The sequence below is a fragment of the Aythya marila genome, assembly GCF_965140915.1.
Source record: "Aythya marila genome assembly, chromosome: 2".
Lineage (NCBI taxonomy): Eukaryota > Metazoa > Chordata > Aves > Anseriformes > Anatidae > Aythya > Aythya marila.
In genome coordinates, this window is record NC_139043.1 from 18,912,034 (window position 1) to 18,928,510 (window position 16,477).

Consider the following 16,477-nt stretch of genomic DNA (forward strand, 5'->3'; position numbering starts at 1 on the left):
TACTCCAGTTTGAAGAATGAACTGTGTTCTTCTCATACAAAACAGAAGAGGCTGAATTGCTTGAACACAAAAGATAACTCAAATTCAACCACAGAGTTGTGCCCAGCAACTCTGTAATAATTGCATGCAGAACATAAACATGCTTTGTTGAGAACTCATAATATCTAATCAGCTATAATTGTAAATTTATTCTCCATTTGTAAATTACCAAGGGATCTAACTAAAGAACAGGGGATGTAAAATAATATCCTAGCTGGGATATTTTATTAACACGTAAACCTCTACCCACCCCTCTCCTAATGCCTGCAAGGCTGTTCTGCTGCTGAACTTCTTTTAATTGTTAGCTTCTCTTTGAAGGTATTTCAACTATAATGCGAGCAAAGCTCTAATGAATTCTCAGTGCTGTACTATTTTTCCAAACAGTTTCTATATCATCTACAAATTTGGATGTTGAGATATAGTTTTTCTGCCCACACACATTTCTGTTTCTGAAGAATGTCAATATTTTCACCAAGTGACATGCCTGGAAGTTTCTAAACTAACTAACTAAATACTTCCTATGGGTTTGTTATTTTATTGCTTGAACTTGTTTTGGTGCTTAGCCCATCTTTCTCCTCTCCACCTGCCCAGCTCAAGCAGCCCTGCTAAGCCATGCAGCTCCCCCCGTGAGCACAGCTTCTAGAGAACAGGATCCAGCTACCCAATGCAGTTAAGGTCTCTCCTCTACAAGGCTCCTCCCTTGGACAAGCACATTTGCTAACTCACATCCCCTTCCAAACTCATCTCTAACTCCTGTTTTTCAGACTCACACATTTCTACCCCCATTCTGAACTCCCAAACCACGTCCAATAACCGCACCAAAGCCTGGGCATAGCAGGTACTGCAGCAGAAAGCAGACAGCCGTCACCTCACGCTTGAAGCATACAGAAAATACAGCTATTCAGGGACACTTCCAACGATGTCCCATATCATGCCTTCCCCATGACAGTATCTGATGATGTTGTGCTATTGCTTAAGGTTTCACATGACAAGAACACGTCATTAAGGGCTCATGCAGAGCACAGCACAGCACAGGCCTTGCTCTCTCAGCCCAGCAGCAATGGGCAGACGTTTCAGCAAAGGAAAACTTTTGTCACCTGGGTCTGTATGCTGAGCAGCCCAAACCAAAATATAGTTTATAGGGGGAACAATGAAAGAATAGAAGCAAGAGATACTGGCCTGCCTTATAAATGGATGTTGTAGGTTTGGGAGGGTTTTGGTTTTTTGTTTGTTTTTTAAGGTTATCATAAATGAGCTTAGTCGAGGCCAGCAGTCAAGTGAACCAATACCCCACATACACCAGCCCTATTGCAAGAGCCACACAAAGCTCACTGAATATACAAAGGCAAAGGAGGAGAAAAGTGAGGGATTTGCCCTGTTCCACCGCATCCTGACTCATCAGCTATGGATGGGGGGAAGGGACAATAATATTTGTTAACGAATTAAGCTGCAATTAGCAGTCTTGTTGACCCAGGTATTCACCTTGTGTCCTAAAAAAAAAAAAAAAACACCACTTTTTCTTACAATCTGAAAATGTTATGACAAAATGGAAGAGAAGGAAGGAAGGGTCACTGTCACTTTTCTGAAAATAGCAACTGACAACTTTATACAATAAGGAAATGCTATTTTATAGTAACAAGTGCAATATCAGCAATACAGTAAAGTTACCATATTAACACTGACAGAGATTATCTCTGTTCTCCATTAATCTGCATTCTTTACAGATGGTTATTTATGAAAATTAAGCATGAAGCTGAAAGGTTATCTATGGCCATATTAGCAAACATCTGCTTGTGATTCTGATTTCATGTTTGCATGCTATTCTTGGAAAAGCATGCATTTTCGAGAAGTACCAGATGTGACCGAGTGTTCTTAATCGTAAAATATTCATTTTAGCAAGATAAAAGTTCATTGAAAGAGCAAGGCCAGGAAAGAAATCATATTCTCTGAACACAACCACAGTGCTTGTTTTTTACCCCTATTGCCACTGCATACTCCAGGGGAAAAGCATTTCTGAAGAGGAAAAAAAGCAGTTTATTTAGTGTGCTACTACAGATGATTACTCTTCATTTTTAAATATGAAACATTGAAAGGAATAAACATGAACTCAGTTTCAACTTTAAAGCAGTACATTGCATGAGGTGAATCATCTATTTGCCTTCCTGCTGTGGGATTTGCACAGGAGCCTGCAGCCTCAGGTGTCAGGAGGTCGAGCAGCACGCAACCTTCAGCAAGGTGACTTTCAGGACCTTGACTTCCTCCCAGGTGACTTCACCAAGATCCCGTGCTTCCCGCAACAAGGGAAAAAAGGTTAATTTGGGGCTGGGAAGGTGCTGCAAGCCACAAGCTCTCGAGGGGAGCTATATGAGGAAACTGACTCAGATTGAACAATTGGTTTAATTCTTTTGGAGCCTCACTATGGTTAACCTAGTTCCCAAAAAAGTTCCTGATCCTTCAAAATATTTGTTCTTTACATTTGACAGCCATGCTCTTCAATCAAATAATACTCTTAATCCAAAATAAATTTGTAGATAATGGTCAACATGATTTCACTTTGTATTATAATACAAATACGTATGTAATCATATAGTCCCATATATACATATAGAGAGATGAGTACATACACACACACATATATATATGTTCTGTTTCTAAACTACCACAGACTCCTTTCTTGGCTGAGACAGCACTTCTGAAATTAAAGAAAAAAGTGTAATAATAAAATGTCAGATTGAGGGATTATGAGGATGGCCACCAACACTTATTGCCCTGATTTGGAGACTTTCTTACCAAGCAGTATTTTAAATAAGTGGTTCTGAATAACAACAACAAAAAAAACAAAACAAAACAAACACCTTGGCTACAACCCAAGCACCACCCCCAGTGGTTCTGAATGCTTCTGCTGGCTTTGAAAGTTCTTCTGGTGAAGCCCTCATGCAAAACTCTGTGTCACACTTCACTTGCATTCCTTGTAAGTTTTCAAGGAACATAATACCACATAAAGATTCAAGGGCAATTACTGAAGTAGCCCAGATTTCCCATATACTACATCGCAGTAGAATGTTGTGCTCCCAACCGTATCTGCAGTCTGCAGTTCTTCTAGCATTTTTTTTTTTTTAATTATTTCATAGATTTAATTTAATCCCAGGCTGGCTAAATGACAACTCTCCTAACATTTAAAGTGAAACTACAGGTGACAATCGCAGATGTGCATTATTAATTGACACTGTGCATACATCCTTCTATGTGATGAACACTGATTATCACAAATCCCGAGTATTAAAAAAAAGTCATAATTTATCTCTTTACCTATGAAAAAGGAGTTTGATCTGGAAGGCTACTGTTTCTCAGAATATCAATTTAGATCCTTTTCATGTTCTAATGGTTTGGGACATTCACTGAATACATGATTCATATTTGAAGATTTCTCCATTAGAGAAAAATATTTCTTCAACAAGTAAAATTCTCATATTATATGGCTCCTTGTGCTGGAGCTTCAAGACGACAAAGACAATAAGCCTCACAGTAAGACTGAGTTAAATTCTGTATTCTGAATCTCCACTGTCATTTTTTAAATTAAACTATTCATATGGAAAATACACATTGCCACATTTTCAATTTATAATACAAGTATTTTTATTACTCTCACTGTGTATTTGATTCCCATCTAAAATATTCGCCTTCAAGTTCATATGGAATCCAGAAACTTCCTCTTGAATATTTATCAAGCTATTTTTAATACTGCTTCTCCCACCCAACTAACACACCTTTGGTAGGAAACAGAGATCCTAACAACCTCATCGGTTCTTAGATCATAGAACTTCTTGATGTGGTCAACAACTATATACATTAGAGACACAAGTTTCATTTCAAATAGGAAAATTAGGAAACTAAAGTGTGCCTGAGATGCTGGCTTGTTGATATATCAAGAAAACAAAGGATAATAGAAATATACTTATTTTAGACCTATTGGGATTTCTTCATTGAAAATATTGACAGATTTCTGAATCATGTTCAAAAAAAGCAGAATTTATCTTCCTCGTATCATGTTGCTTTTCTAACACAAGTCAGAAAAACAATGATAAAATAAAGAAATTATCAAATTAAATTACATTCAAGTTGTTAAAGCTTCTTCATGCACTTCAGAAGTCATGAGCCGCTCTGCTCTTCTTTGGCTCAGAGATGCTTTTTCATGTTTTGCTTTTCACTCTCTTGTCCCATCAGTTCACACATGGTTTTAGGACTCAGCTGAAGGCTCACAGAAGGCTGCATGCCATCCTCCAGGTAGAAACGGGGAAGGCACAGGTTGGATCATGGCAGGGAGGAGGGAGACAGAGACCCAGCATGCTCACCGAGCCCCTACGCACCCTGGCCATCACCTCCTGCCCTTCTCTTCCCAGCAATGGGATGGGATTTCAGTTTGGGCCTGCTGCCGGCTTTTAACATTTGGGACCTAGAGAAGATTTATCCCCACCACCACAATGAGTAGGACAAAAATTATTATTATTATTAATAATAATAATAATAATAATAATAATAATAAAAATACTTATTTCCCTCCACTTCCCTGAAGCACAAGAACTTGCAGAGGGGGCAAATGATACCAAAGTCTGCCACTGCATACACCAGAGGCAGGCTGGAGAAGGGGACTCCATGGAGGGAGGAGTCACACCACTTTAAGGTATGCAAAATTTAACTAATTGAACTAAACAGCTCACTGTAAACTGGGAAGAGCCCATTTCACCTCCCATCCTCCAGACAGGCTGAGATGGTGCCACAGGAGATGCAGTTTGTGCCTTAACCCACCCATGCAGGAAAGCAACCACTCGAGGGCTTTTCCTAGGACAAACAGCAGCAATGATGTGGGGAAATCTAGAAACACACAGCAGCAGCAGAGAAAAGGCAGAGAAACAGAAACACCAGAAGTCATCTATTTAATGCAAAAGCACAATCAGATCTGAAATCCTTCCAAGTCTCTTCAGCAATGATGCGTGCTTTTGGAAACAGAAGTAGCTCTGAGCATACTTTCTGCTTGAAATGAATTCCTCCAAATGGAAGAGTAGAGCAGAAGGACTTGATTTTTGGATACGTGAAGGCATCCATATGCTGTTCCTTGCACACCTCTGCACACTTGACATCTTTTCAGGCGTAAGCCAAGGGACCCAATGCTGCAGGCAGATGATCAAGTCACACTCACACACAAGTTGTACATTAGCTTCTGTGCACAAGAACATCTGCATTTATCTAGGGTGCCTTGAAATCAAAAATCTGGTCAAAAAAAGTGTTGTTTTCAACAATCGGATAAGCTATGAAGCTACTATAAACTCACATGGTTTATGTCTCTGCTCTTCTTTACATTTTTTCAGAATAAAGGAGTAACATAAATTAACTCCTCTTGCAGGAGAAAGCAAAACAAAAAGTTAAACAAGCACAAGAACTGGGGTTCCCTTTTCTGGGGTGGGGTGGGGAACAGTGTATGAAAACTTTCTTCCATTCAGGATCATCTGACTGACATTATCTACTAGAGAAAGGAAAGGATAAATGAGACTAGTGTTTTAAATATTTACACCACTGTACTTCATATCTTTGTAACTTAATAATCTTCAGCTTACTCAGTGCCCTTTACAGATATTTGTTCAGAATTTTTAAAATGTCAACCATAAAAATAAAGCTAGTAAGAAAAAGTAAAATTTTCTCATTCATTAGAAGTTGCCAGCAACTCCAGAAATCTGCTACATGCTGGCATAAGAAAGAGGTTCTTGTTCTGGCCCTCACAATGCCTCGTGTAACCTTTCAAACTGGTGGACGCATAAAACAGCATTGATCCCAGCACCCCGAGAAACAAGGCGCCGCAAATAAGAGCTAAACCACAGATGTTCTTCAAAGGACAAATCCTGTCTTCTGTGCGCAGCCTGAGCCAAGAGCAGGCGGGCAAGGGGAACAGCAGGGGAAGGGGGCTGCCACCCGGGTCCCCCCAAGGCCCCTCCCGGTACCCCCCAAGCCACCTCGCCCCAGCGCCGAGCTCCCTCCGGTGGCTGCAGAGGAGCAGCAGCAGCAGCCTCAGCCACTCGCATCCCTCAGGCACAAATTTCGAGCAGTAGATGCTAAACTCCTCTCCTCCCTGGGCCGTACATCTCATGTCCCAGGTTCTTTTCCATCTGCCGCTTCTCTTCTAAATCCCCCCGAAAATGCGAGCAGGATTTGCTCTTTCGCAGGAAAAAAAGTTAAAACAATTTGATGCTGCTCTGGATGCTAGTGAATGGCCTAATTTATTGTGAATGATATAAAGCATTCAGAGGTCTGGTCTCTATTGTGCAAGCCAGAGACCAGCTCTGTGCCAGAGACCATAAAGAGAATCCCATAAAAGAACTGGTTACAAGCATTATGAAATTACAGAAGTACAGTAACAGGAACTTAATGTCTAACCATGGAGACACTTGGTTGCAAAAATGCTTTTTAAAGGTTTAGCATAAACAAGACAGCACCCTGAAATCAGTAAAAATAATAAAGAAGTTAACTCCTGGGTAATCTGCACCTACCAGTAACCAAGAATGGCACAGCGACCATGTCAGGTAGACACAAAAGAAACTTCCTGTATGTAGGGGAGAGACTTTGTAAGCTAAAACAAAGTTAAAATAGAATTATCATGTTCTTCACTGCATCACTTGGAAGCTTTTAGATGCCGTTTTGCAATTTCAACAATATCAACTAAAGCATAAGAAACTATTAAGCTGTCATAGGTTGCTAGACCACCGAAACAATGCAACTGCAGACAAAAAATTCCAGTGCATGCTGGTGCTCTGGTAACACTAAACAAACATCTAAAGGAAGAATCTCACACCTTGACTCATCTGCCTCCAAGTTTTTGCCCTAGCATTTCCCTTCACTGAGCTCCATCCCTTAGAGCTGAGCGAGGAGCTCAGACAGTGTGCAACCCCTGGCTTTTCAACAGCTGTTTCATTTACCTGCTCAAGGATAGTTAATGATGTTTATTAGCATGCTGACAGCTAATGTATTCATTGTTAATACAATTAGCAAAAATTGCAGCAGTGAGAAGCTTCACAGTAACACAGGTAAAGCCAGAGAGACCATGCATCCAGAGACCAAACTTGAGTTGAGTGACACATACTCCTCAGCCCGATGCTATTAAACTAAGAAATGTCTTTATGTTTCTCTGCACACACACACACACCGCCCTGAATTTTGAAGTTTCTTCCTCCTGCTCCAGAGTTTCAACAGCAGGCACATATACAGTCCTCAGTAGCTTAGCAGTTAGGATACGAGGGTGCAGAAGACATGGGTTTAAATCCACCTAAGCTGAGGAATTGCTCTTTCCTACTTTCAAGCCAAGTGAACTAAACAATCATAGAATCATTAAGGTGGGAAAAGACCTCCAAGATCATCTGGCCCAACCATCCCCATACTACCAATGTCACCCACAAACCACGTTCCTAAGCACCAGGTCCAACCTTTCTTTGAACACCCCCAGGGACAGTGACTCCACCACTTCCCTAGGCAACCCATTCTAATGCCTGACTGCTCTTTCTGAGAGGAAATGGCAGACACTTTCACTACAGATTGTGCTGTCCAAACCATCAGTGTTAACTAGGAGCTGAAGAGTAGTAATTCCCTAAATCACCACTCCCATGACACCTACTATTGACAAACTCCTAGTTTGAGGGCAGCCATATGCAAGGTAACTTGAAACATTACTGAAAGTGCTTCCATGTAACCTGTTCGTCTTTCACCTAAAATGACCTGAGCTGCTTGTATTCAGGTCCCATGTTTCAAAGGAGCAGAAGTAATTCAGCAACTAAATATTGGCTTTTCCAGCTGCACAATACAAAGCGACAAAGCTTCAGGACCAAGTCCTGGTCTCAGTCTCCCATAACACTTTGCAAATGCTAGACTTTGGACTTGCACACCCATTGCTTGGCACTGCCCCATGTGTCTCAGTGCCCTGGAGACGGGATATCAAACACAACCCCACGCTGCACCTCCTGTGCCAGAAAGCAGCATTTTAGCTTGTCTCTGAGGCCCTGAACTTCCCTTACATACAAAGGGGACATCCCAAGCACTTTAGTGAAATAGCCAAGTTAGGGATGTGGCTCTCTTCTCCTGAAATCAAATTGCAAAACCTCCTGTTAGGTGACAAACAGCAAAGGCAAGATCAAACACAAAAGCACAAAACAACCACACAGGTTGGAGAAACCCAGCAAGATTTTTCCACTGTGAGTGGAGTGAAACAGCAGCACAGGCTGCCCTGAGGGGCTGTGTGGGCACCATCCTTGGAGATTTTCTGAACCCAGCCAGATCAAGCCCTGAGCAACCTGGTCTGACCTCACTGCCCCTGACGTGAGCAGGAGGTTGTGATGGGGACTCCTGAGGTCCCTTCCAGTCTGGTTTATCTCATGAGCCCTTACGATACACAACATCAAGGTCTGATAGCATGGCATGTTATTTTAGTCTCTGAAAAAATGTTATGAAATTAAGTACAGATTAGTAAAACCTGATTCCACAGATAAGACTTTGTATTTTATTTTCCACAGATAAGACTTTGTATTTTAATTTTGTTTAACCCCTCCCCCCCCCCCCCTTTTTTTTTTTAAGTTCCAATTTGGCTCCAAATAATCTTTATTACTGGGAGGAGGTAATGCAAACAATTATGGCAAGAGAATCAGCTGGATACAGTTGTTCTCCAGTATGATTTCTGAAGCAAAATGCTTCAAAGCAATTTTTATATAAAATACACTTTGTTTTCATCCAGATTTTGCATAGCATCAAATAAAATAATAAACTGTTCCTACTGGAAACCAACCAGATAATAGACCACAACTCTTTTCTTATTAAGAACAGAAAAAGATTTTTGTTTGCAAAAAATCACAAAAATATAGGCTAGATTTTATGATTTTGTGATAAACATTAACTTTGCTAAATAAAAAAAGACTGCATTCATTTCAAGCCCCATATTAGGGAAACAATGATGCCTTTTTATGGCTATCTATTACATACTAGCTGAATTTCAATAATCAATTGTAATTCAGCACCATATCATCTATTTATATCCGCTGTTCTCAGCCAACTGCAGATTACTCTTGAAAAGTTTGGCCAGGATTTCAGCAGAGTTGGCAAATGCAAGCTGGCAAGCTCTTAGCCAATTAAAGTATTTCTAATGACTATATCACCACGTATGAGACTGTTAGAAATGTGACTGGACAAAGTACAAAAATCCTGTATTCATGCTTATAATATGTGACTCCACGCTCCCCTCCAATTTTGTTTTGCTGATACTGCAGTAGCCTACTAAAACTACATTGCCATTCTTTAGATTGAAGAGCTAATACTTCTTATACATCTATGTTCCAATTAATGGATAATCCTGTTCCAACAAACTGAAGCACTGTTCATTAGAATAAAAGTTACGGCAGAAAGCATTTCATCACCAGATGCGTAGTAAATATTCGGCCAGAGTCTTAATTGCATACCCCATGACTAAGTAACAAACATATATAATCCATCCTTACGGATTTCAAAGTGAAGATGGGTAATTCCAAAAAACTTTCTCCAGCAAACATTTCCAAGCAACCTCCATATATAGCCATAGCAATAAAGGATAAAAAATATTTCCTAGTTGCAGAATTTAGACTCTTGCCAGACAGAATGCAGTTTCCAAGGAAGGACTCATCTTTACTAAAGCATTACTCAATCTTAACTGTATTGACAGTGCATGGTCTGTTTTATGTGGCCCCAAGAGAATCCCATAGTTTTATTTTCCCATTGCCATCCCAATATCCAAAAGCAACATAATGCTAACTCCAACAAGCTCATAGAAGCTGCCTCAGGATAACTGATTCTTTTATTTTATATGCTAGTGCAAGTTCTTAAATCAACGTATAGTATGTCAATGATGAGAAAAAGATGACACTGCTACATTTCACTTTGAATAACCTTCCTATGTAAAAAAAAAAAAAAAAATGCTATGCATTTCAATTCTAAAACAATTAGTAAATGCCTAATTATAAGCAATCCTGCATATTACATTGTACGTTATACTTGAGTTACTCAGCAAGACTTCTCATGTAAGCAATATAGTTTCAATGAATTTCAAGGTAAGTACAGAATTAAATAGCAGTGTTAGTCATGCAGTAACTAATTTTACAACCTGCAGTGTTTTCTAAAATTCTATGAACACATCACAGACTGCAAATAAGTAAATACATATTTTGTTCATTCCCAAACAGGTCTCCTCTGAGACTTGGGATTCCACCTAGAGAGAGTTCTGTGTGAGCTGCACATCCAGACACGAGAACAGAGGGGGGGCACACAAAAGCATGATCTGGGACTACCCTAACATTAAACCTGCAGAGAAAAGGAGGAGAATGGCTACAGGTATGTTGAGGTGTATGTTGTCCAGAACCCCTAAATCAGACAAAACTAAGTTACATTCTTCCAAAGCTAAGGCAACCTATACTCAGTAGGGCAAATGCACACTAAGAGAGCAATGCTTCATTTGCTTGTGGCATCACTTCCAAAAAAGCAACAACAACAAAAGAGATTGCATGTACAAGCTCCTGGAACCCACACCTGCTTGCTGAAGCTCTTTCTTGCTACTGTTTTACAGAGAGGAGAGCCTTGTTATCTCACACTGCTCACCATACAACCTGGCACTGCAGGGGCTTCCTGCACTATCCTTGTAAAGAGAAATGAGCATGAGAACAAGAAGCATCGTACCCCTCTTTGGGGACACAGATCACAAGAAAACTAAATGAAAGATGAGAGATAAGGAACAGCTAGGCAAGCTGAAGAGTAAAAATGCTGACCTGTGGAAGTCTGGGCAAAACAGAGATCATATAGCATCATAACAACATGCAAAACACCAGAAGTTCAGAGATACTCAAAAGCCACCTGGACATGGTCCTGGGCTGCCTGCTCTGGGTGGCCCTGCTGGAGCAGATGCAAATCTGACCAGATGATCTCCAGAGGACCCTTACAACCTCAACACCTCTCTCAGCCAAACTCCCTGCTTCTAGAGGAAATCATTTTACGTCTCTCCAAGCTCCAAGAAGGAGCCTAGAAGAGTAATAGGCTCCCCTGCATCTACCCCTCTCTCCACTGCATAGATGAAAACCAATTTAAGTCTATACTATGAAAAGCAAGCAAAAATCTGCACTTTAAAAATGGGGCAGTTTGGGGCCTAGAGTAAAAAGATTAAGAGTACTACAGGAGGAAGGAAGAGATACAAGGAAGGGAACGATAAGGTTACAAATACAAAAGCTACAGTGTCTGTGAGGGGGTAACAATCAGGGTCCACATTTTTTTTTTTTTTTTTTTTACAGACTTACCATTAAATTGCACAAAGTGCATCAAGCAATTCCTAGATATTCCAATAGGTCTGTGAAGCATTTCCCAGAAAGTTTTCAACAGAAATTTAAAGGAGGGTTTCTTCCTTTAGAAGAATGGAGAAGCTTCAGAAAAGGCATAACAGATCATTTTAATATCCCCTTCAAAAAACAAGCCTTTATCATCACACAAACATTTACACTGCTCTGTCCCATTCCACTCTGTCCACAGCATGGAATCTGCTTCTCCTCCTGACATTGCACACAATCCTGGCACAAATAACATTACTACCCCCAAGATCTGGCAGCATACCTCAGTCTTAGCAATGAAAATCTCAGTATTTTCCTTGAATCTTTATATACATTTGGAATAAATTCATTTCATGCTGGCTTTGAAAACAACCATTCCATTATTTAATGAATTCTGAAGCAAAGCATTCAAGAATATAGCCAATTTCAGCTTATGTTAGGTGAAAAAAGGAAGAAACCCTACTATTCAGCTGTCAAGAAAACATAATAGGAGCAGTTTCTCACATATAAACTATGTATACAAAGTTCCATACATCTTCAATGAATCCGTATCTACAAACTAAATGCTATGTAGACTTGCAGATAAACAATGTCAAGCATCTGTGCGAGTCTCCACTGGAAGAGTAGTGAACACATCTTTTTCATTCCGAAGGATTTGGATGTCTAGTATGACACATGAATGCTCCTATGCACCTCAGTATAATACATTCAAGCAAAAGCAATTTATTTTTTGAAGAATGAAAGATTCAGTGATGCCTGCTGGAAAATGATATTTTGAAAGAGGTCCAAAAACCCACATATTTGTAATGGACTGGGAAGACCTTCACCACCAGGTCAGCAATTTGTGTTCCAGCCAGGCTATTTATGAAGGAAAGCAGTTACCACCAATGGCTCTTTGAAAGCTCGAGTCGACAAGCTCTGTATCATTGCCAGGGATCAAACATGCAGAGATACCAGGACAAACCAGCCACATGGACTACTTTAGCAGAAGAGCCCAGGACTGAGGTAGTGCACAAAATGAATCAGTCAATGACCAGAACTGGGCTAAGATAACTAAGCTGGGTTTGCAACACAGTTCTCTACAGGCTTGAGCTTCTACCCACTACAATAAAGTCAGACAACCAGCATAAGAAAAGGTAAGAAAAAACAATCTCACATTCTGCATCAGATTGTTAACTCAGCACACTTTGATAGAAGTGATGAGTCAAACTGAACAAGAAAGTCCCCATTTTTTCCTCTCTCCCTGCCTGCCAGCATTACTTCCACTCTACTTTCCCATTTACTTCTTCATTAGCTTCCCCCTTCAGTTCATTTAATGTCCTCTGATTCTTGCTTTGCTGTGCTGTCCATTCTCAGTGCCATGTTTGCCACCCATAGCCTATTTTCTCCTCCTTGCTTTCTTCCCTGTTTGTGACAACTTTTAGTAGTCCTCTGCAAACACTGGTTAAGCCAGATAGCAATTGTAAAAATAAGCAAGTCTTATCTTTAAGACTTCAGTATCTATAAAACAGTCTGTAAGTACTTAGGTTTTCAGTACATTGCTAAATTTTTCCATACATATGTAAAAGTCAAGTCTTATAGGTATGCAATAGAATATCAAAAAAAAAAAAAAAAAAAAAAAAAAAGTGAAGATTCAGCCATGGCTGAGAGCTAGAACAGGGGAACTAGAACTAAACATCCTAATTTTCAACTCAGAGAAAGATGAACTTCAAAATCATTAATAGTCTCCTTTTGCTTACAGCAGGAGGTCATGGCAAATGTCAAACACAAGAGAGCTGTTCAATTAAGGGCAACCTTACAAAATCCAAACTATTACCATCAGCAGCCTAGACGTCATCCTTGCCCCAGCAAAACTACCGCCCGGACAGAAGCAATTACACAAGTGTCCACACTTGAGCACTGCCAAGCTGTAACCTTCAATAAAGAGAGATGAATGTACTCTCTCAAGAAACAATTCTGTTGTTCCAAAGTAGTGGCTTCCTTAGGAATTGGGGGGGCTAAGGAGGGAATAGAAAAAGGCAACTAAAGTTATTCTACCTCTTCCAGTAGTCTAAACCAAACGCTACACGTACAGCTTAACAGCACAGCAATTTATCACAAAGCAATAAACAGGAGATTGCTGTTTCAAATAGAGAAATAGGTAGACAACAGTTAGCTATTCAGAGCATCTATCTGTTTTCAGGAAAGGAAAAAGATGACTGAATACAAAAGCAATGCTTTCTGGGATGGGGGGAAGAATTCTGTGGAAAAAAAAAAAAAAAGTAACTAAATGCAGTAGTTTTCTTCAATGGCAGTTTTATTGTTGTACATTGAATGCTTTAGAAAACACAGCCGGTCTAAACTAGAGTAAATTTTCAAAACAGTTTTAGAATAATTCATCTGCAGCACAGGAGCAGAAAACAAACAAAACCCCTCTGTATATAGTTCCAGGCACAGTAGCATTAAAAGCTCTCAGTACTAGACAACCTCCTCCAATTTTGCAATGATCTGTGGATAAAAGCTGCCCAAAACCCACAAGGCTGAACTATGACATTATGTAAAGTCTTCAGGCCTATGTACGTCAGTCAGAGCCCGGGGTCTGTACAAAATGGGGTCAGAGCTGTTCTCTGGCTGCAGGAGTTGTGCTCTGTTAGCACTTAACCCTGCACAATGTACGTAACACCAGAACCAACAACATGCATAGGACTTTCTGCATGCATTACTTAGGGTGTTATCAAGGCCTACAGTAGGAATTTGAGATTAGGTTAAATTTCTCAGTAAACATAGAGCTAAGGGAAAAAAAAAATAAAAAAATAAAAACCAAAAAGGGAGTTGTTATATTTAGTCAGAGATCTTCTAGATCGGTCACTATATACAATTTTAATTCTTAGAGACAGGTGATACAGACTCCTGTGCACTGCATCCTCACTGCACTTTGCTTCACACGGTTCACAAGGTCAGAAGAAAAATAAATAAATAAACATGGTTTTCATTTTCAGTTCAAACTTGCAGAATGTCATCTTATTAAGAGGTAACCTTGGGGAGTTTTAATGTTTGATATTACACAATATTTTGCCCAAGACTCTAAACACACTGTCACTGTAAGAAGCAGCTACTGTCCACACAGGCTAGCCCTCCTGAGCACCCCGAGAGCAGCTGGCAATTTCCCCAGGCAGTACGCACTGCTCATCCGCAGAGCTCCAAACAACTCTTTTGAAAATATCACGTCACAGAAAGTCCAAGGAAAATGAAAGTGAACGGCAACGACTGTTTTTCAACAGCATCGCACGAAACGAAGCACTAAACACAATGTCTAGATATGCTGAGAAACTTACGTCACCGCAGCCACCAGCACTGCATGCAGCAGCTGAACTTTGCCAAACACCGAGAAGCCAAATTCTTAAAGTTAACACTAGTTTTAACTCCAGAAGCAGCAGAAAGTTGGCCCTGGGCTGCGAGCAGATCCTACCTGAGGGCAGAGCCACACGCTGAACACCCCTGAGCATCCCCCCTCTGTACCTGCGGGCAGAGCGGCGGCTCCAGGTTTGGGGACGCTTTTTGGGGGACGCTGATTCCTGCCCCTAGGGCTCAAAGGGAAAGCTTCCCACCGACATCTCACTCTCTTACATCATTTTCTGTATCCCCCCTCCAAAGAGCGCAGCAATTCCCTGATGGAAAGCTTCCGACATCAGTCCATACACGCGACACACCCCTCCTCCCGCAAATATTTTTTGGGGAAAAAAAGTCATTTTTGCGGTACTCCGCGCTCACAAAGCACCAACTTCGCAAGTGGGACGTACCGGTAAGTTTCCTCCGCACGGGGCAGCCGGGCCAGCCGAAGGATGCTGCGCTACGGGACCCCCCCGCCCGGGCTGCCGGAGCCCCCCACGGCTCCCCGGAGACCACGGGGGGCCCCCTCCGCCCTCCCCAAGTTCACGGCCGGCCTCGGGCAGGTTGGAGGATGGAAAGGGGGGAAGCCAGCCCAAGGTCACCCCAAGGCAAGGGGGGCAAACTCGGGGTACCCCTCGCTCCCGCGGCGGGCTGCGGAGAGGCGGAGGCTGCGCGAAGCGGCGCGGAGCTGTCGGCTGCAGGGCGGGCTGCGTGCTTCCTCCTCCTCCTCCACCTCCTCCTCCTCCTCCTTCTTCTCCTCCTCCTCTTCCTCCCCTTCCCCCCGCCGACTTTCAGTTCACCTGCAGGCAGCCCGGCTGCGGCGGGGCGGCTCCGCAGCTCTCCCCGGGACTGCAGTCACTGCGGCAGCGCCCTCCCCTCGCCGCCCCGCGGGGGGAGCCGCTCGTCCCGGCCGGGGGCTGCCGCCGGGCTGTAGGGAAGGGAGAAGGACCGAAGGACCAGAGAAGCGAAGGACGGAGCCCCCGGGTGCCCAGCACCCCCGGGCTCCTCTCCCAGCCTGCCTCCGCTGGGTAGGGATTGCCCCCGCGCTGCCAATCACCTCCCCGGTGAGGGGCTATAAATATTTATTAAGCACCCTAATGGCTGCATCAGCAGAGCACTTTTTTTTATTTCGCAGCCCTACACGTGTGTAGCGGGAGGAAGGTGGCTGGCTTGGCATCCCTGCTACGGGGGGGTGCCCTAAGGGATCCCCGACCCTGTCCCGGCCCCTGGAGCCGTGCTGCCCCCTGTCAAGGCAGGTGGTGGCTGTCAGGAATACATCCCCTTACAGCGAGGAAACTGCTGTTTTCTTCTGTGGGACCGTCACTCGGAAAAACCGAGGTTTTTATGCTCGGATCGAGCTGTGGAAAATATCTCCTGCGAGAATTTGAACGCGCAGGGAGCTCTGAAATAAGGAGCTGATCTTGGATGCAGTTGTCTGTGTAGTCCATCTAGAAAGTGAGGATGAGGCAGAAACTTTATACGACTGCATCTGTGTTTGAAAATAACTGTGAGTCTCAAAACAGACCTCCCAAAAGTGTATGAATAGAATATAGTAAATTCATCTCACTTGTTTTCCACTTTAAAAATGACTTGTGATGCTGGCTGGCACACAAGGAGCTCCCCAACCTTGCAGTAATTTCTTCTACAACTGCCATCTTTTTAAATTTTACTTATATAAGAAATTTTAGAGGTAACAGTGA

The 16,477-nt window shown here is 42.1% G+C and overlaps 1 protein-coding gene across 1 annotated transcript in view; it reads right to left on the minus strand.

The window, feature by feature from the left end:
* The window catches only part of KIAA1217, a 373,099-nt gene extending 357,777 nt beyond the window's left edge, over positions 1–15,322 (minus strand). Inside the window, exon 1 of the mRNA XM_082754177.1 lies at positions 15,188–15,322. The gene's annotated coding sequence lies outside the window, so the exon portion shown is untranslated. The remainder of the gene's footprint in view (positions 1–15,187) is intronic.
* Positions 15,323–16,477: the final 1,155 nt, after the last annotated feature.